At 54.8% G+C, this 20,664-nt stretch overlaps 1 non-coding gene across 1 annotated transcript; it reads right to left on the bottom strand.

Moving 5' to 3' along the window:
- Window positions 1–109, bottom strand: LOC140692352 (U6 spliceosomal RNA). Its single transcript, XR_012067923.1, has one exon. It is a non-coding gene; the product is annotated as a U6 spliceosomal RNA (small nuclear RNA).
- Between the last annotated feature and the right edge of the window lie 20,555 nt (window positions 110–20,664).

Genomic DNA, 20,664 nt, shown 5'->3' with positions numbered 1-20,664 from the left:
AAAACTATGGAACGCTTCACGCATGGGCGTGTGTCGCCCACGTTCAGGGGCCGTGCTGATCTTCTCTGGATGGTTCCCATGTTAGTCTATGTGCTGTGGCAGCAAGCGCTTTCCTTAGGGTTTTTGTCTCAACCTGAAAGCCAGCCCGGAGACTGAAGGTCTTCTAGTTGCCTCCACTATCTGCCTAGGACCCTCTCCACGAATGTTTCCCATTTTCTCTCACCCTTTTGCCTTGGCATCATTGAGTACGAAAACGCTCCGTCTCCTGAAGCCCTGCAGACGGAAGCTGGACAACGGGAGGTAAACGTCAGAGAAATGGCCACAACAGCTCCTGTGGAAACCATCCTCGGGCCTGTTTTCGGGGGAGCCGCTCAGAGAGTTGAGCCGAACACCCCAGGACATCATCAGAGGCATTTCAAACTGCTCGAGCCGTTTCGATGACCCCGATGTGTGGAAATCTCCTACCAGACTGACCCCCTACTCCCGGCCCTGAATCTGGTTTCTCATCTGCTCCGACGATTCACCTTTGTGCTGTACTTTGGTTGTCCACACAAGTGCCTCTTAGGCGATACCTGACTGCTTGCTCCCTAGGCCTAGCTTCAGAAGCCCATCGACACCACCGCCTCCTGAGACGAGATACTACAACTGTTTCCTTGAACAGACCTGTTCTCAGAACTAAGAAACTGGGTCCATGAAACGCAGGCCCCCTAGGAAACCATTCCCTCCCTCCTGCCCCCAGACCGCACGCACGCACGCACGCACGGACGCACACGCACACGCACAGTCAACAGCCCAGCTTTTAATGTGTAAAACTTCCAGGGAAGTTACAGAATAGGGAAATGTTGGGGTCCAGAGTAGGCTGCCCCAAAATGCAAGTGCCCGATGGATTATGCTGAATGAAAGGGACTTCACAAGTGGCCAAGGGGGAGGGTATAGGTCAGTGGTAGAGTGTGTGCTTAGCAAGCAAGCACAAGGTCTTGGGTTAAATCCCCAGTACCTCCGGTCAAAAATAAATGCATAAAATCGAATTCCTCTCCCCGCCCGCCCCCCAAAGTATACACTGCTGTATGTCAACTGTGTCTCAATAAAACTGGAAGGAAAAAAAGGAAAAAAAAAAAAAAAAAAGCATGATTTAACAAAAGAAAGAAACAAACAAAGAAAGAACTGCCCGAGGCAAGAGGAACACTCTGTCCCTCCTTTCTGCCTCCCTTCAAGCAGGGGAAAAAGAATTTTTTTTTTTTTTAAAGTCTCCCATCCCAGAGGAATCTATCAAGTCAGAGGTCTGCTTCCATGCCCTTCCATGATTCTCAAACGGTTTAGTGGGGTTTACCCAGGTTAGGAAAAGGAGGGGACTCCTTTGGCCTGAGACCAGGCGAGATTCTCCCCCCTCCCTCCCGCCTCCCTCCGTGCAGTTGGGACGGGGTGGCCTAAGGGTGGGGAAATTGAAACCAAAAAACAAAAGCCGTTCAACGGAGAGGAGCCGGAGGCCAAGTCAAAGGCTCTGACCTGAGCACAGAGCTTTCTGCATTTGAATGAAGCGATTGAAAGAGGCCCTGCCGAATGGATCCTCCTGACGTCCCCGCCCCCGCTTCCAGGAGACAGTCCAGTCGATTTAGGACCCGATTTGGGACCGATCGGTGGAGGAGGCCTGGGCGGCGGCGGCAGTGGCGGCGGCGGCGGCGGCGGCGGCGGCGGCGGCGGCGGCGGCGGAAGCAGCGGCGGGGGGCGGGGGGGGGTGCGCGGGCGGGGGCGGGACCAACGGTCGCTCCAGCTCTGCCTGCCTGCCTGCCTGCCTGCCTGCCTGCCTGCCTGCCTGCGGGGCTGAGGCCTGAGGGCCACGCTGGTTCCTGCCACTCAGGGAAACTTGTGCGGGTGTTGCCGAAAGATCGCCCTCCCCAACCCCGTCCCTGACGAGCCAAATAACCCAGAGACAGGGTCTTAGAGTTTAGAAGAAAAGAGGCAGCTTGATTGCTTTGCTGGGCAAAGGGGACTCACAGCAGGCTAGTGCCTTCCAAACTGTGAACCCGTCTTGGGGTTGGGGTTTCATGCTTCTGTGGACGAACAGGTTGGAGCATGAAAGGGAATCACAACAGGCGGGAGCATAAAAGGTGCTCATGATCAACAAGGGTCTCTGATACAACTTCCTCCTAAATCTGGATGAGTGTCTGGTAACATGGGACCTCCTGGTGGTCTAGTAGGTCATCAGCCCGTGACCTTCTTTCTCTGGTCAGACTCACCCGGCGGCACCAGCGCCACGGAGGAACTCGGGGTGGGGGGGTGGGAGGGGGGCTGGTCGTTCTCCTGAGCTTATCCTCCCGTGACTCCCTTCCTGGGGAAAGACTCAGACGTCAAACATGATTGTCAATTTGAACGATCAGAGGAAGGTCCAATCAAACAGTTAGAATCGACAACTTTAGCTGCTTTGAACAGTGGGCCTGGGGCTGGGAGCGGTGTCTGGTCAGTCGAGTTTGCTGATCGTTCTAAAAGCAAGCAGTAAGCATAAAGCCAAAAATTGGCTTAGCCTAAGTGCGGCCACTTCATGATTCCTCCTTCACTGGGGGCCGAGGCGCGGGGGAGGGCGGGGGTGGGGGACACGACTGAGGTGGCGACGAACTTCTCCGTGAATGCTCGGAGCCGAACTGCTCTCTGGGCCTAGGTCCAAAAAAGGCCTGAGTCTCAGCTATGACAGGTTCTCTCTCTTTCTGGGCACATGGACTGACTCGCCCCGCATCCTCCCATCCTGTCAGACCCTTCGGACACGCACCTCCACCCGAGGAGTTCTTTGGCCTCGTCCAGAAAAAACAAACACACGCACGAACAAAACCAACCGAGCACACAGAAACCCTGATGATCTCCTTGGACCCCATTCACTTCGGAGAGTCCCTCTCGTAGAAATCCCCTCAGCTCGATGATTTCACCATAGCCGCCTCCCTTTCTCTGCCGCAGTGACCCCCACCCCCACCCCCACCCCCACCCCTGCGTGGGCCCTGTCCCTCTACCTATCAAAAGCCAAACCCCAGGAGAAAAGAAAATCAGAATGCTGCTTTGAGCCACTGGATCTGTGAAAGGAACCAAACAGAAAGCCGAAATAACCAAACCAGCCGAACACCAAAAGCGAACAGACAGATACCCCAGAAAGAAGGGCACGCTGACCCTGGCCCCTTTCCTTCCTGGAATCAGGACATAACGTAGATCTACACCCCACCCCCGACCCCACCCTCCCCAGATGTCTTCTTTATGCCGGAACGAGAGTGACGTTCTTAGTGTCAATGGTGCTGTTTTGGAAACGACAGGCCAGCCAAGAAACAAGCACCACTCGGAGGGTTGGAGTACTCAGATTTCTTACGCCGGCGGGCTCAGAGGGGCTTCTGCTCCTAAGCCCTGAGCACCCCCAAGACGTGCACGTGAGGTTTTATAGGGTTAAGTACAAGCTTGGGGTATTCGGCCAATAGGCACGCGATAGCTTTAGCAACAACATTATCACAAGAGTAGAGGCAGTGAGGCGGCAAACCGACATTTCAAGGCCAGATATGTCTCTTTGAAAATCCAGCTGGCTAGCAAAGCATGAATAGGGAATCAGCAAACCGACACTTATTAATTTAGATTTACGAGTTAGCCCAGCAGACCTCAGATCAGGAATCCGACACTTGTTACACTTAGATTTGTAACTTAGCTTGTTAGCCCATCTGGGCTTTTCCTTCACAGTGTAAAGCGGAGAAGGAGAGAATTCTGTACAAACAGACCTCGATGAAAAGAATCCTCATCCTCTTTTAGGCCCCCACCTCAACACACACACACACACACACACACACACAGACACACACACACACACACACACGCATGCACGCACGCGCGCGTATAGTTACTCCTGTTCTCTCTCTCTCTCTTTCTCTCTCCCTCTTCCTTTATTACTGATGTTTTTAAAAATGTTTACTGATAACACAGAAAAAAATTGCTGAAGTGTTGTCCAGGAATGATATTCATTTTTGAAAACATGATATATATTGTAAAGGGTTTGGGCTCCCTTAGAAAAATCCCAGTCCAGGCACGATTGTATAGCACCTCTTTTCACTTTCAAGTATCTCATTTCAGACAATAAAGTAGCCTGTCATCTTTCTTGTGCATGACGTTTGTAACTGGCACAAGTCAAACGGCACAAAATTCAGACCCAATCTCCTGATCCGTATGATTCTCATATTCTTTTTCTTTAGTGACCCCAGAAGCTATGGGTCTGTGCCAACCACCCGTGGCTGTTCACTATCCAGCATTTCTTCCATTATCTTTATGTTGTCCTGTTTCTTGGAAGTATTAGTGCAGCTACTTTTCCCGATGGTCTGTCTCTGTCTCTGTCTCTGTCTCTCACTCTTTTCTCCTTCTATTTTGGGCGGGAGGGGCATGGGTTTGATTAGGTAATTTATTTATTTTAACGGTGGTTCTGGGGATTGAACCCAGGACATCATGCATGCTAAGCAGGCACTCTAACGCTGATCTATATCCTTCTCTACACTGCCCCCCCCGACCCTCCAGCACCCCCCCCTCCCCGGCCAGGGCCTGTCTTTGCTCAACCCAATAGAAGAGCATTTATGTTTTGCCAGTTTTCTGGGTCCTTCTTTGTTTCATAAAACTGAGAAGAAATACGTGTGGAAGTTCTCTCCTATGAATTGAACAGACTGAAGATCCTTTAAATAACCAAATGAGGTGGAAGTGCCGAGAGTACCATACGGGAACACACTGAGACACATCATCATCAAATTGACCAAAATTAAGGGTAAGGAGAAAATATTAAAATGAGCGAGAGAAAAGCAACAAATAACATACAAGGAGGGAACTCCCGTAAGGTTATCAGCTGATTTTTCAGCAGAAACTCTACAGGCCAGAAGTGGGTGGCACAACATATTTAAAGTGATGAAAGGGGAAAACTGACAGCCAAGAATACTCTATTCAGCAAGGCTCTCGTTCAGATTTGAGGGAGAAATCAAAAGCTTCACAGATAAACGAAAGCTACAAGATTTCAGCACCATCAAGCCGGCTTTACAAGGAATGTTAAAGGATCGTCTCAAGTCATCAAACCCTAAGAAAAGAGAACAAAAAGATGACAGAGAAAGGGAGGGAGGGAGGGGGGAGAGAAAGAGAGAGAGAGAGAGGGAGAGAGAGAGAGAGAGGAGACCTACAAAAGATGGCTTTGCCTGTTTAGGGTCTTCCGTTGTTCCTTATAAATTTTGAAATTGTTTGTTCTAGTTCTGTGAGGAATGTCGTGAGTATTTTGACAGGGGTTGCATGGAACTTGCGGATTGCTTTGGGTAGTGTGGCCATTTTGATAGTATTGATTCTTCCAATGCAAGAGCACAAGACAGCTTTCCATTTCTTTGTGTCATTTCAGATTCTGGAGTATAGGTAACCTCCTCGATTAAGTTTATTTCTAGTCATTTTACTGTTTTTTGACGCAATGGAAGTGTTTATCCCAGTTATAAAATTCTGGTTTTTAAAGTGGAGGAGGGGAAAAAAAAAAAAAAAAAAAAAAGGAAAGGAAAGGCCACAAATGGCAAAATATCCTTCTTTATTACGGGTGAATTGTATTCCATTCCGTGTGTGTATGTGTGTGTGTGTGTGTGTGTGTGTGTGTGTGTGTGTGTGTGTCCCCTCTTCTTTATCTATTCAAATATTGATGTGCACTTAGGATGCTTCCGTATCTTGGCCATTATAAATGATGTTGCTGTTAATAGCAGGGTGTGTGCATCTTTTTGAATTCATTCTTATTTTGCGGTTGGCTTTATTCCTTTGATAACTGTGTAAGTTTAAAAAGCTAAAGCGCTAAACCTTCCTGGAAACAATGAACAGTACGTATATGTAAATTAAAAAATATGTGTGCAGTAAAAAATTAAAAAATAAATAAATGAATAAAAAAGAAAGAAAGACAAGGAAATTAGCTATCAAGCCATGAAAGACATGGAAGAAACTTAGAAGACATCTTACTAAATCAAAGAAACCGGTCTGAAAATGTTACCAACTGGACAATTCCAACCAAAGGACATCCTGGAAAAGGCAAAGCTCTAGAAACAATAAAAAGATCGTGGTATCCAGGGGTTTGGGGAGAGGGAGGGAAGGAGGAATGAACAGATACAGCGTGTGGGATTTTTTAAGGCGATGAGATTATTCCGTCGGATACCATAGTGGTGGCTACATGTCATGATACATTTGTCAAAACCCATAGAACGTACGACATCAAGAGTGAACCGTCATGTAAACTATGGACTTTGATTGATAATAACGTGTCCATGTCGGACCATCAGTTTGACCAAATAGGCCACACTGATGAGGGATGTTGAGGGGAGGGGAGGATATATGTGTGGGTGGGGAGGGCTGTGTGAGAACTCTCTGTATTTTCTGCTCAATTCTGCTGTGAGCCTGAAACTGCTCTAGGAAATAAAGTCTATTAATCAAAAAACAAAAACAAGAACAAACACAACGAAACAAAACAAAACAGCCAAATGAGGTGAACCAGGATTCAGTCATCCAAAATGGAGCTGGACGGCCAGTGGGAGGAACTTGGTTGCAGACATAGTCTTGTTTCGGGGAGGGGCACGTTGTCCCCTCCCTCTACACATCTTGAGTCCTCTGGGCTGGACTGATCCAAAAATGGACCCCAGACGGATCGTTGAGCAGGAGCGACAGGGAACCTCCTGTCTTTCATTCAAGCACTCATGTGTCCCCGAAGCAGGCAGCTTTTCTCCGTTTTAGGACAAGAAATCAGCCCTTTGTGCGAAATGGACCGGGCTGAGAGACTTTGGTTTTGGGTGACCCGTCCGTGAAGAATCGAGACAGAGTTTGGGTTTTTGGGGGGAAGCCCCTGAAAGAAGTCACGAGGTTTTTTGGTTGGTTGGTTTCTCTAGGCTTCCGGGGCCTGAAGGCTCTCAGTGGGAGATCAGGGTGATTTCCTAAGTCCAGATGCAGGGAGGGCACCCTCCACGGAAGTGATTGATTTCCCGCTTTCAGGGAGACAGAAAGAAGAGTCTGAGGGTCCGGTCGGTCCCTCTTGCGTCTGCTGGCCCCTCGGCTTCTTCGGTCACTCTCATTTCTAACCTATCCGTGTGCCACGGAGGCACATACATGTTTGGGGTGGCCTCCCCTGGGTCCCGACACCGGCATCCATGGGGGGAGGGGGGGCATGAGTGGTCAGAACTGTATCGAGCTCAAGGGCGCCACCAACCGGTTTCAAAAACAAATCTGCCAGCAGCTGCTAGCTGCAGCCTTGTCGTTTCAAAGTTCCCGCCTTGCTCTTGTGGTGTTTTCTTTCGTTTCCCCTTCTCCACTTGCCCCGTGGGGTAGTCTGGTGACACACACTTCCAGTGCTTCTTTCTTGCATCTGTGTCTCCTGGGCTGCAGTCCTAAGAACCCCCCCATACCCCCCGGCCCCCCCCCCCCCAATAAGCTCGTTTCTTTACCCTCCACCAGGTCTCCTGGCTTGGGAATCTCGGTTCACACCATGTGTCTCGTGTCCTCTCTGAATTCATGGGCCCAGCCATCCACCCTAAGGAGACGGAGGGAGGGAAGGAAGGCTTTGACCTGGCGACCTTCCTTGCCGGCATCCTCCGGATTTCGGACCCTTCAGTGTGCCACCCGCCACCCGCCACCCGCCATACCACCCTCACCCTGAGGCCTAGCCCTCGGGGCTCCGTCCACGCGGAAACCTGAACGCGGACGGACGGACCTGGATGGCGGGCGGGGTGGGGGTGGGGGTGGGGGTGGGGGTGGGGGGTGGAGGGGCTTGCTTCATCACCGCCGGAACCGTGGAGGCGACCGAGACAGACGCGTCCTTCAAGAGGTGAAGGGACACGTAGCCCGGGCTAGGTCCGTGCCACGGCATATGATTTGGCTCTAAAAAGGAAACCAGGGGCCCGTGGAGCCGAGAGACCTGTGGGAGACAGGCGGGGCAGTTTCTGCGTGCACATGACTCCCTGAAAGGAGCCAATCTGAAAAGGTGGCATCCTGTAGGGTACCGGCTCTGGATGACGTTCATTCTCAAAAGGGCAAAAGCCCAGAGAGGGTGAAAAGATGAGTGGGGTTGTGTGTGTGTGGGGGGGGTGAAGGTTGTGTCTCTCTCTCTCTCTCTCTCTCTCTCTCTCTCTCTCTCTGTGTGTGTGTGTGTGTGAGTGTGCACGCGTGCGTGCGCGCGTGTGTGTGTGTGTGTGTGTGTGTGTGTGTGTGTGTGTGTGTGTGTTGTGGCGGGGGGGGGTTGTTGATGAATAGGTGGAGCACAGGGGACTTTTAAGCAGCAAAACTCTCCGGTAGGTAGGCCCACGATGGGATGAAAACCAACGTGTTGGGTATGGCATTCCCTAAGATGGGGTGAACTGAAAGAACCCTTCTGGGTGTCTGCCCCTCAGCCGAAGTTTAAAGTCCTTCCTAAAGCCAGAAGGTAAAGACACCCGTGAGCAATCTGAGCGGCCATTGCTGAGGGGTAAGAGCGAGGCCAGTGAATCCAGTGAAAGACTGACTGACTGACGTGGGGGCCTGGGTCCCTCGGCTCGACCCCCTTCCCCGGGAAACCGAAGCCTTCGACGCAGGGATGCGCTTTGACACGCTTATGTCTCATCAGAGAAGGTTTCTTCTGCCTGGCATTGTGTGACGGGGCCGAGATACCCGTCCTCTCCTCCTTTGCATGAGGTAGCCGTCGCTCCCGCCTTGGCGCAGCGGTGAAGAAGGCTACCAGAAACACGGTTCTGCGTTTCTCTCTATACCGTGGGCGAGCGTCACGGCTTTTCCTTGCGTTTCACCATGCAGTCAGAGGACATTATCAAAACTAAGCGTGCCATCCAAATTTTCCTTTTCCTTTTTTAAAGTGACTGTCAAGAACTTAGGCAGCATCGAGTGAAAACGTTGGGCACCTTCATCTCTTGGTTTGTATGGAGCCAGCTAGGTCATCAGACCCACATCACCATGATTTCTGAATTCTAAGATACTTTCAAATCCATGATATTGTACATTCCTGGGTCCTGGGATGTCATTCTGGTTGATCAGGTCAAAGGGAATGTGTCCCTCCGTAGCACTGATTAACACGTCAGCTTATTTAAACGACAACACAGGAAATTCCCTTCGGGCGATATTCATTCCACACGCTCAAGGAAACCGATAGGTTGTGTGCCTGAGCCCACACAGTGTGACGCAAGAACGGGGTGGGGGTTGAGGGAGGGGGAACTCTGGCTAGTGTCCGGGACCTAACGGGAGATAGAGTGGAGGGTGATTTTTGCCCTTCTTCAGGGTCAGGGTGAATCGGCCCGAGGTTGACTTGTGCGCTCAGAAAGAGGGCCTTTATCGGATGCCCCGAGCCGACTTTTCTTTTCTTCTTCTTCTTCTTTTCTTTTTTCAGTTTTATTGAGATAGGTTTGACATACAGCCCTCTATCAGTTTCAGGTGTACAGCACAATGATTTGACTTCCATAGATTGTGAAGTGATTATTAGGTAACTTTAGTGAACATGAAACAACGATATTTTAAAAGGGGGTTTAATCAACAGAACTGCTGTTTATGATGATCATCTATTCCTAAGAGAAAGGACAGATGAACACTCCAAAATGCAGGAAGTGCATAGTCACAGAATGATGAACAATCTTTACCCGTGCAGACGTTTTGACACCAGGATACGTGGAAAGCTGAAGTCTTAGAACATAGAAATATTTGGCTCTCCATTTGACCTGGAAATCTCCTTGTTGGAAAGAAGCTAATTTCTCCTCCTCATCCTCGTCCTCGTCCTCTTCCTCCTCCTGTCTTTTTCATTTAAAAAACAGATTTTTTTTTTAACAAAAAGTTTTTATCTTTTCGGAGGGGGGACGGGTCGTTAGGTGTCTTTATCTACGTTTTAAGTAATTATTTAGATTTATTCTACGTTTTCAGTGGTGGTAGTGGGGACTGAGCCCAAGGCCCTGTGCATGCTGAGCACGCACTCTACCGCAGAGCTCTACGCTTTCCCAGAAAGGAGCAAATTCCTAAACATAGAGCTGGATGAGCAGGTCAGCTTTTTGATCTCATAGAAGCAGCGGCCCTGTTCTCTGGGGGAACCGTCCTTATCTTGTCCGTCTCGACAACGTCAGAAACGTCTACATAGCCCACAATGGCCTGAGACTGAGGCCAGGGGGCTGAATCAGGTAGAACCTGAAACCAAATGGAAGAAACAAAAAAAAGGGGGGGGGGCACGCGGAGGCCTTTTTAAACGTGCACACTGCTGCGAGGGCTCCCTCGTCGAAACTCTAATTCGCAGCCTTCTTAAGGAGAAATATACATCTGAAACGTCTTTTTTTCCACGCAGAGTTTAAAAGCTTTCACCCTCCGAACCGAAAAACCTTACCCGTCCCATCGGTTCTTTCTAAGTGAGTGGGTTCTCTAGTGTCCTACGCGTCTGCTGGGAAACAAGCTGCTGGAAAACAAGCAACTAGAAACCAAGCTGCACCAACATTTCCATGAGCTTAAAATCTTACATTCACACTTAACTTGCTTAAAAATGCACACGCTTGCTTTGTTTTCATGTTTTACACAGTAGATGACCTAGAACATGCATGATGCTAAAGAAATTGTGTGAGGGGCAATCCTGAGATTGACCGTGAGGGCACAAAGGATGGCAGATATTTCCTTAGGGTAAAACAATGGACGGTCATGGGAAGCCAGATCAGCCATTAACAGAACTTGGTTCTGGCAGGAAAGCCTGCGGTTTAACCCCGGGGAAATATTTGCTATCTCGAGATGTCCCAGAGGCAATCACAGGATATACACTTAGAAATTTTGCATCCCCGGAGGAGGGTGATTGTTCCTGGAAGGGTTAGGCCTGAAATGAATCAGTTAGCCAGCAAGCAGAACTTCGTGCTTCTGGTATGAAATATCTAAAGCCCCACCTCTTTGATCGCATATCTTTTTTTTTTTTTTTCCCCCCCTGAGCCGTAGACTCCCAATAAACAGGATGTCGACCAGGCTTTTGGCACTCTAGATCCACGAGACCTTGAGTCCCCTGGTCTCATTTTTGCTCTTTACTTTGTCTCTTTGTTTCTTAATTCTTGCGTCGCCCGTCCTCAGACACGGTCCCGAACTGCGCTGGACGCAGCACCCGTCCTACCCGACTCATGAGTGACCTATAGTTTTTAAATGAAAGCTACAAAGTCTCTGGTCATGTCGATCTGCTGGTCTCGTCTGTATGAGACAGGGCATTACCTGAGTTTCAGAGACATACACAGACACACACAGACAGACAGACAGACAGACAGACAGACAGACACACACACACACACACACACACACACACACACACACACACACACTCTAAAGGGAAAAAAGAACAAAGAAAGAAAGAGAAAGAAAAAGAAAAAGGCTCAGGGGAATAAAGGATTCGCTTGCTCTCTGTGACATGACCCAGCAGACCTAGTTGTCACAAGACAGGAAGCTCAACTCTCCATGTTTACATGATGTGTTCCTGAGCTTTCTTGCAGAAAATTCTCATGCATTTCTTTCCCCTCACGGAAGTCTTCTCTATTCCCCACAGAGCCTGGGGCGATGGCTCTGCACCCTGGAGGCGCCTGCGGCCGATCCAAGATATTGGATGATTTGTGGAAGTGATCAGTGATCCTGAGACAAAGCCCTTCCTTTAGGTAGAAAAGCAAGTGGCCCCTGCTGCTCAGGGAGCTGGTGCTCCCCTTCCCCCCCTCCCGTCATGCCACCTTCTCCTTTGTGCACAAGCTATCGCTTTCGCAACAGAGCTTGGCTTGCCTGAGAGTCTTGTGGAAGCCATCCTCATTTCTATGGTACTGCCGTCCAAGGATCTGGAAAGGGCCCAGTCCCATGTATGCATGTAGGCACGTGTGTACGTCCCCGGCTTGTAGGCCTGACGTGTTTCTCCCTCCAGATACACTTGCCAGAGTTCATTCACGAAAGAGCTCTATGGAACTGGTTTTCAAGGGAACATGCAGGCAGGGAATGCGAACAGGCAGGAACCCAAATGTTTTCCTTCAGGTTGACATGATCTAGGACAGATCCTTCCATCCAGAAAACCAAATGTCAAGGGATTGGTCTCGTGAAAAGAGCCATGTCTTGATTGTGACGAGCAGCGTTCGAGGTGAAACTTTTTGCCTCCCTAGGTTTACCCCGAATCCTTGAAGTTCCTGTGGGTTACCTCTGTCATGAAATGTGTCAGCCAGAAAAATAAAATAAAATAAAGTAAAATAAAATAAAATAAAATAAAATAAAATAAAGAGTCTGGGAGCGATGGCTGGCTCGGTCTCAAGTCTCAGGAAGTGTTCACATCCCAAGCAGTCCTGGGGGGTAGTGTGTGTGTTGGGGGGGGGGGGGCGGAGGCGGCCCGTCTCTGAAAAATTGGTGCCTCCTCCACGTAGTTTTTGGTCCCTTGCAACTGGAGCGTCTGGCGACATCCCTGGAATGTTTAGATCGTTTCCAAAGAAGATGAGATACGGAAGCGTTCGTTCCTGGCTCCATGAGTCGAAGGGGACGTGCTTTGATATCCTTCTGATAGGAAAGACTCGAGATCTGTCAGTGTGTTGGCCGACATGACTGGTATACCTTCGGAGGACGGATGGACCGACAGACAGACAGACAGACAGACAGACAGACCGGAATACATACATACTTACTTACTTACATACGTACGTACGTACATACATACATACGTATGTGCATACATACATATATACATACAAGTAAAATAAAATAAAATAAAATAAAATAAAATAAAATAAAATAAAATAAAATAAAATAAAAGGATGCTGTGAGGAGAAAGTGTCTGTTTCTGGCTAGGACCAAATCGTGTCCGTACGTGGACCGGTTGGGAAAGACTGGTGTCCCAGATGGTTCACCGTGACTTCCTCGTGAACATTTGCTGTGACCGATTCGGGCTTGCTTCGGTATAGTCACGGTCTCCGGAATAGTCACGGTCTCGTTCTGAGGAACGTCTCCTGGAAAGCATGTGGAGACCATCTTCGTCTGCCGTCCTTAGGAAACGTTCCAGCAGAGCGGGTGTCCGAGAGCCTCTAGGGGCGATGGCTATGCTTAATGGACGTCTGTCCATCTTCAGGCCGAATTTCGTGGAAGCATGCTGATCTGGCCAGCTGACAAGTCTGAATGGGGGTGATTTTTGGTAGAAATGCGCGTCCTTGGAGAGACCAGGGGAAGGGGAGCATGTCTCAGTGGAAACTCTCGTACAGCGTGATAGAGATGAGAATGCGGTTCTGTGTCATCATCTTTGCGTGCTTCCCGCCACCCTCCCCCTCCCCACCCCGCCCCGCCTTCCACTGATACGCTGGGCCACGTCACGCGTGCTTCGAGTTTTCTCCGATAGTTGGCCAACGCTCTTCCGACTCCCGTTGCCCATGGTTCTCCCGCTTTGGACTTGGCATCCTCGAGAACCAAAGCCGCCCTTTCCCTGAAGCCCCGCCGAGCCGGACTGAGCAGCTGGACATCTGCTGGAGAGAGATCACTGCCGTGCCCCCTCTCGAGACCCTCCTCCTGCCCATTGCTGTGGAGGCCGCTTGGAAAGTGGACCTGAACCCGCATGCGTTTTTCAGGCCGCCCGAGCCTCTTCGAGCCCGACGCCTAGACATCTTCCTGAGTGGTGGCGCTCCGGACTCACACCCGGGGTTTCTCGTTGGCTTCGGCCACGGACCTTTGTCTTCCTGGAACGAAAGACCAGACCGGTTTCATCAGGTGGAACCACCTGCCTGGTGGCGGGACAGTCGTGGAGCCCTATGGACCACCCCGAAATGTATGTGCAGCCCAAGGGTGATCTCTCCAGCTGAACAACCATCGAGGCCCAAAAGGACCCCCCCCCGCCCCCGCCCCGGGAAGAAAGAAACTTTGACCTTGACCCTTAGCTGCCCGAATGAGAATTTGGATCGGGGTTGGGCAGGGTGATGGAGATCTCCCTTGGCCCAGTTCCCGTGCGCAGGACTTTCAATGACTGTGTCTTCCTGAAAGGACACCCGCCCCCTGACCACGCTGTCTCGTCATCAGTTTGTTTCCACGAGGGATGAAGTCTCATTGTGTGCACGGCAAAGTTGGCCGCTGCCTGTTCGGTCCGCCATCGCTCCGTAAAGGACCGAGGAAGTGTGCGTTGTGACCAGTGACAGATTTCGGAGCCCGTGGGTGGTGGACGGGTGTGTATCTGTTATCCAGGTCACGCACGACGCGGTGTGTCGTGGTGTGGCCCGCCCGGCCACCCCACCTCCCTTCCCCCATGGAAAATCAAGAGAGAGTATTGCCCGAGACAGACGAAAGTGCAGCCACGAAACCTAAAAGGATGACCCTGGATGTCAACTTGGAGGTGGCTAGGAGACGGCTGAGCATGCATAGGACCACACTGCCACCGTGTGGGATGCTGCACATGTGTCGCCGTCGTGGTTTTCAGCTCCTCCACCTATTGCCCTCACCTACATCCACTCTTTATCTCACTGAACTCTTTTTGAACTCTTTTTTTTTTTTGGGGGGAAGACAGTGAGAATTTTCTCTCTCTCTCTCTCTCTCTCCCTCCCTCCCTCCCTCCCTCCCTCTCTCTCTCTCTCTCTCTCTCTCTCTCTCTCTCTCTCTCTCTCTCTCTCTCTCTCTCTCTCTCCTACTCTCTCTCATAATTGACCTGACAATAGGATGTCAGTTTTCACGTGTCCAACATAGCGATTCGGGATTCTTCCATGTTCCACGATGATCACCGCGATGAGTCTGGTTACGGATCCGTCACCGGACAGCGTCATGACAATAGTATGGATTGACTCGACTCGCCCTGCTGTCCATGACATCCCGTGATTAATGTATTTAATAATTGGAGATAACTGGAAGCTTGTACTTATTCCTCTCCCTCACCCATTGCACTCATTGATCCTTCTTGGTATCCATGAGTCTGTTTCAGCTTCCTTGCATGTGTTCCTGCGTATTGTCTTGGGGATTCTGCCTCGAAGTGACAACATCCCTCTTGGACTTAGGTCACTTGGTTAACATCATCCCCTCAAGGTGTAGGTCTCTCCAGACCACGTGACACTGTCCATTCGTCCATCCGCGGGCCCTTAGTGGAACTGCCGGGTCTTCCAGGAGTTTCCTGTGGGATGTTTTGAGGGACTTCTGTCCTGTATTCCCTAATGGCTTTCCTCCACCTCCGTTTTGCCCTCTCCCCCTCGCCCCCACTGCCAACCCCTGTTCCGTGTTGCCTTCTGTCTTCTGTCGGAGAGCGGATTCTGTCAGGTATGAGTCCATAGCTCTGTGTCCGCCCGCCAGCCCGCCCACCCGGCCCCATCGAACGGTGGTCTCTATCACATGTTCCGTCAGAAGCAGGCACTTTCTGCTTGTTTTTGGAACTTGCTGTCGTGATTCCAGGTTCTGGGCCTGTCTGGATATCTCTTAAAAACAGAAATGCGTGCGTTTTCCCCCTTTTTAAATTGTTTTTGCTTACTTATTTATTTATTTACTTGCTTACTTATTTACATATATTTATTTATTTAGGCTTTTTTGTTGTTGTTGTTCTTGTTGCTGTTGTTGTTTTTGGTTGTTGTTTGCTTATTCGGGGAGGGGAGGTAATTCGTTTCTTTTGCTGGTTTGTTGCCTGACTTAGTGATTGCCTGACTCACCGACTTCCTTATTTGCTTGAACGGAGGTCCTGAAGGTCGAACCCTGGACCTTGCGCGTGCTGGACAGGCACTCTGCCGCTGAGTTCTACACACCATCCTCCCCCGCCCCCGCCCCTTCCCCATTTGGATACAAAATAATTTTTTTTTCCTTTTAAACTGAAAAAGTCAGTTTGGGTCTCCTGCCCGTGTTTCATCATTGGTTTGTTGGCTTCTAGGAGGTGGAGTTGACCGAGTTCTTGGACTGTTTAGGAGAGGAACCCCTGATGGGCTGTGGTGGTGCTTTTTCTACATTTTTGTTTGTTTGTTTGTTTGTTGTTGTTGTTGTTGTTTTTTGTTAAAACCCCAGAGTAAGTTCTACAACTTGATTTCCCTTTGGTGGTGGGTTTTGTCGTTTGTTTTCATGTTTTTTTTTTTTTCCACATGGGGCTACAGTTTCCCTGTCCACGTGTGACTGTGTGTCAAACACACACACCGACACACACACACAGACACAGACACGGGCACACATGCACACACAGACACGCGGATGCCCATGCACAGTGTTGTTCTGTGTAGATGCACTGAACCTCGATTTACCGAGCGGGTGGCTATCGACTCGCCCCCCCCCCCCAACCGCCGCCCGCATTTTTTTGTTTTTCCTCCTCCTCCCTGTGGTTGTGGTCAGCCGTGCTGACGTCCGTGTTCTCACGACCGACCGCGAGTGCGTTTTCCCCACGCGCCCATTTGTTGTCTTTGGGCTTTGTCGCGATCTGTGCCGAGATCGATTTTTCTTTCCACTTCGATGGGGTTGACGGTCTTCATCCTTTCTTTTCTAGCTTCTGGGCTTTGCCTGTCTGCTTTCAAAAGACCTCCTGCATTCGAGAGGACGGACTCCAAAGCCGATTCCTGCGTTGTTCTCGGAGCGCTCGCCTGGTTTCGGTTTGCCAGCCCCCGCCTTCCCTCCCTGTTTCCCTCCTCCCCTTCCCACCGACCCCACCCCCCCGCCGCCGGGAACCCGGGATCTCGTCCTGGTCGCTCTGGGCCACCCGCCGGCGTGTCCGTGTGATCTCCCCCGCCCGGGGAATCGCGTGGGGAGCGCGTCCCCTTCGCGGCAGCCGCCCGCCCGGCCGGCCGTGTCTTGCCAAACCCCGGCTCCCTCCGTCCTCCCCGCCCTGATCTGCTGCCGGGGTGGGTCGCGTCGCGTCGCGTCGCGTCTCCTCATGCCGCCGTGCCGTGCCGTGCCGTGACGAGGGTGAGCGGGCTCCGAGGCGGACGCCACGGGGTCGCGCCGGCCGGCCGCCCGGCGCCTCAGCCCGGGACGGGCTCGGGCGTTTGGGCGGCCGGCGGTCGGGATCGGTTCCGGGGACGTTGGCGACGGCTGTCGGGCGCCATCTGGCTGCCGCTCTTGAGATCGTCCCTCTTCTCCCGAGCGTCGGCGACCTCGGCAAGGGATGGGGCTCGGCGGCGGGGCCCGAGGCAGACTTCGGGGAGGCTGGCGACACCGGCGGTGACAGTCCCCGTGGCGCTGAGCCGCGGGCGTGTCCTGCTCTCGGCGCAGATTGGACTCGCAGGCTGATGAGGGGGTGGCTGCCGCCGCGCTCCCGGGATCTCGTGTGTAGGGGGAAGCCGTGTGGCCTGGCCTGGTCGACCAGCATCCGCCTGTGCCCCTGCAGCCGCGGGGACCGACCCGAGCCGATCGGACACGGCCTGCGCCGTGCCGCCGCGGGGGAAAGGGACGGGGTGTCCCGCGCCCGGGCCGCCGGCGGCTAGGTGGTCCGGCCCTCGTCTGTGTCCCTTGGACGACTGGTCCCGAGGCGAGGAGCGGCCCGGGCCCAGTGCGGTGAGGCCGGGGACGGGCGCGCTGGGGTTCCCGGTCGTCGGAGGCGCCTCCTTGGATGAAATGTTTTCTGAGTCCCGATGGACCCGGAGACGTGGCTGGGCCGGCCCCTGTTGGCGCGGGAGGCCAGGGAGGGCGCCCCCCGGCCCGTAAGTCTGCCCGCGTGGGTTCCGGTGGCATTTGAGGGACCGAGACTTCATCCGGACTCGGGGACCGGCACGGGGGCGTCCTGCGAGGGATGTGGGGGAGGCAGGCTTTCCCCGGCCCGGTGCTCGGGAGCGGTCCCTCGTGGGGGGCCCTCTCCTCGGAGGCGCCTCTGTGGCATCTCCCCGAGTCCCCGACCACGCGGGCGAGAAACGGGCAGGGCGTCCCCGGCCCGATCCCGTCTCCCTCTCGTCCCTTCCCATTCCCACTGCTCCTCCTCCTCCTCCTCCTCCTCAACCCCTCCCCCTCCCCCCCCCGGTCGATCAGATGGCCCCCGAGAGCTTCGGGGCTGCCATTTATGGGGGTAGGGCTGGGGGCAGGTGGCCGGACCGAGGTCCCGGGGCCCCCCCTGCAAATCGTGGACCCGACCCGTTTCCGGGCGCTGTCATTTTTTCTGTCGTGTTGGGCATTTTCTGCCAGCAGATAGGTGCTGACACGGTCTTTCTCGGTGTCTGTCACCGAGTGTTGGGTCTCCGGACGCGTGTGGGGCTCTTGGGCTTTGTCTCTGCGTGAGCCCTGGCCTGGTAGAAGCCGACTCTGCTTCTGACACTTGAGCCGCCCGCTCGGGCCTGCGCGCCGGCTCTCGTGTGTGCGTCCGGCTGACGTGGCCCGTGGTGCCGCCTCCGGTCTCTGGTGGCCCGAGGGCGGTGGGGTGAGCTGGCGGCGTGGGTCTTTTACCCCGTGCGCTCCCTGCCGCAGGCACCCGGTGGTGGCCGGCACGACCCCACCCTCACAGGCTCCGTGCCGCGTGTCAGGCATTCTCCGCCTGGGGTCGTTGGCCACTCTCCTCGTAGAGGAACGAGGAGTGGGTGGCGCCTGGCGAGGCTGAAGCAGGCCCTCCTCTGGTGGTTGTCCTCGCCGGGCCCTCCCCTCTGGCTCTGGGGCTTCCCTGCCCCATGGCTCGCTCGCTCGCTCGCTCACCTGACCGATGTGGTGACGTCATGCTCTCCCGGGCCGGGCCTAAGCCGCGCCAGACGAGGGACGGGACGTTCATGGTGAACGTGGCCTCTCTTCTCGTTCTGCCTGCGGGCCCCTCGCCTCTCCTCCACCGCCCGTGGGTGGCGGGGGCAAGGAAGGGGTGCGGACTCCGGCCCGACCTCGGTCTCCCGTGCCTCGTGGTGTCGGCGGGGCCGGGGTCTTGTGACGCGGCAGACACCTCTCGCCTCCTCGCCTGCTCGGCGTCTTGTCTCGCGAGCGGCCCTCCCCCGCGGGGGGGAGGGCTGCCCCCGCCGCCACGCCACGTATCCCCTCGCCGGGGTGCGAGCGTGTCTCGCCTTGGCCCTCTGTGGTGCCCCTGGAGCGCTCCAGGTTGTCCCTCAGGTGCCCGAGGCCGAGCGGTGGCATCGCTTCCCGTCCCCAGCGAGTCCTCTCGGGTAACCCCTGCGGTGGTCGTGTGTCCCGAGCCACTCTCTTGAGCAGTGGTGGGGAGGGGTCGAGACGGTAAGCGAGGCGTGGCCGCTCCCCACCCTCGGTGGGGCCGGGGCCGCCTCCTGGTCGTCGTCCTCACCCTGTACCGGGGGGGACTGACGTGGCCGGGCGCACGCCGGGTGGGTCCCCCCTCTGCGGGGCTCGCGCCCGGGCGTGGGAGCGAACGTGGTGGGGCCGGGTGATGTGCCGGTGGGGGCGGGCGCCTGTCTCGTCCCCACGCGGTCTTGGGTGCGTCTCCTCGCGAGGCGGCACGGGCTTTCCCCGGTCCCGACCGCGAACGCTCGCTTTTCGGCCCGCTGCTTACCCTTGCCGCAGGCCCCTCCTGCCCAGCCGAGCGCTGACGTCCACCTCGGCGGACTTCCGTAGGCCTGAAGGGGGCCCCCGCTGGGTAGGGGGCGATGCGCCCTCGGTGAGAAAGCCTTCTCTAGCGACCTGAGAGGGGAGCCTTGGGGGGGGGTACCGGACAACCCCCAGCCGCCGCTCCTCCATCCAGAGCGTGCAGTCGCCACGGGGAGCGACTGCCGCAGCGTGTGGGCAGGGCCCCGCCGCTTTGGCGTGTGGGTTGCGCCGGCCCCGCGGTGGGGCCGTGTGCTGCTCTTTGCCTGCTGTGGCCCGCGCCTCCCCCCTCCGAGTCGGGGGAGGGTTCTGCCGGGCCGGGCCCGGCGTCTGGCGCGGGGCCGTGCGAGCGCGCGTGTGTGTGCGCGCGGGCTTTGCCTCCCCGGTGCGTGCCGTGGGGGGAGGGGCAAGGCGGTCCACCCCGACTTCGCCCCCCGTCGTCTCCCCGCCGCGAGGAGCCACCCCACCTGTCCCGGTCCCGAGCCGCAGCCACCGGTGGCGGTGCGTGGGCTACGGGTCGGGCCGCCTCGCTCGGGAGCGTTTCCCCGGGCCGCGAGGCCTGGGGGCGAGCCAGACGAAGCAGGATGATGTGGGTGGTGGACGGACAGACCAGACAGACAGACGGACGAGTGAGCGAGCGGAAGGGGCTGCCCTCTGGAGTGGGGGTTAGCCTGCTGCGCGTGAGTCCCGGCGGCGGGGCCGGGGTGTGGGAGGAACCGCCGAGGGTTGGCTGAGGCCGGCCGGCGTCCTGGGCGTCGCGGGGCCGCCCCCACGTGTGGGGGTGGTGGGATCCTGCGCTTGTTTCCCCGGCGGCCCGGTCGTGTCTTGGGATTTCCCCTTCCCTGGGCTGGTGCCCGCCCACACCCCCGACCCCTGCGGCCGTCGCTCTTGTGCGCGAGCGGCCCCTCCTCGTCGTCGCCGGCCCTCCCCTGCCCGGACCGATGGCCACCCGCGCCGAGCCTTTTCCGCCCGACCCCCCCCCGTCCTGGGACCAGTACGTGGCCTCACCGCGCGTGGGTGCTGTCCCTCCCCTGGAGGCGGCCCCGGGTGAGGCGTCGTCGGACCCGACGGGGGGGGGGAGGCGGGGTGCTTCGGCACGGCACGAACGTGTTTGTTCTGGGTGTGCGCACGTCGGGGCAGGGCAGCGCCGGCCCGTGCGGCGGGAGAGCCTTGCGGTGGGCCGTTCTGAGGCTCTGCGGTGTCGGGCGAGGGTGGCCCTGAGCCCCCGTGAGGGGGTGCCGTGGGGGTGCCGAGGAGAGAGAGTGCCAGTCGGCGCCG

This window comes from Vicugna pacos, unplaced genomic scaffold (assembly GCF_048564905.1).
Source record: "Vicugna pacos unplaced genomic scaffold, VicPac4 scaffold_5, whole genome shotgun sequence".
In the NCBI taxonomy this organism is placed as follows: domain Eukaryota; kingdom Metazoa; phylum Chordata; class Mammalia; order Artiodactyla; family Camelidae; genus Vicugna; species Vicugna pacos.
This window is presented reverse-complemented; position numbering and strand designations above follow the sequence as displayed.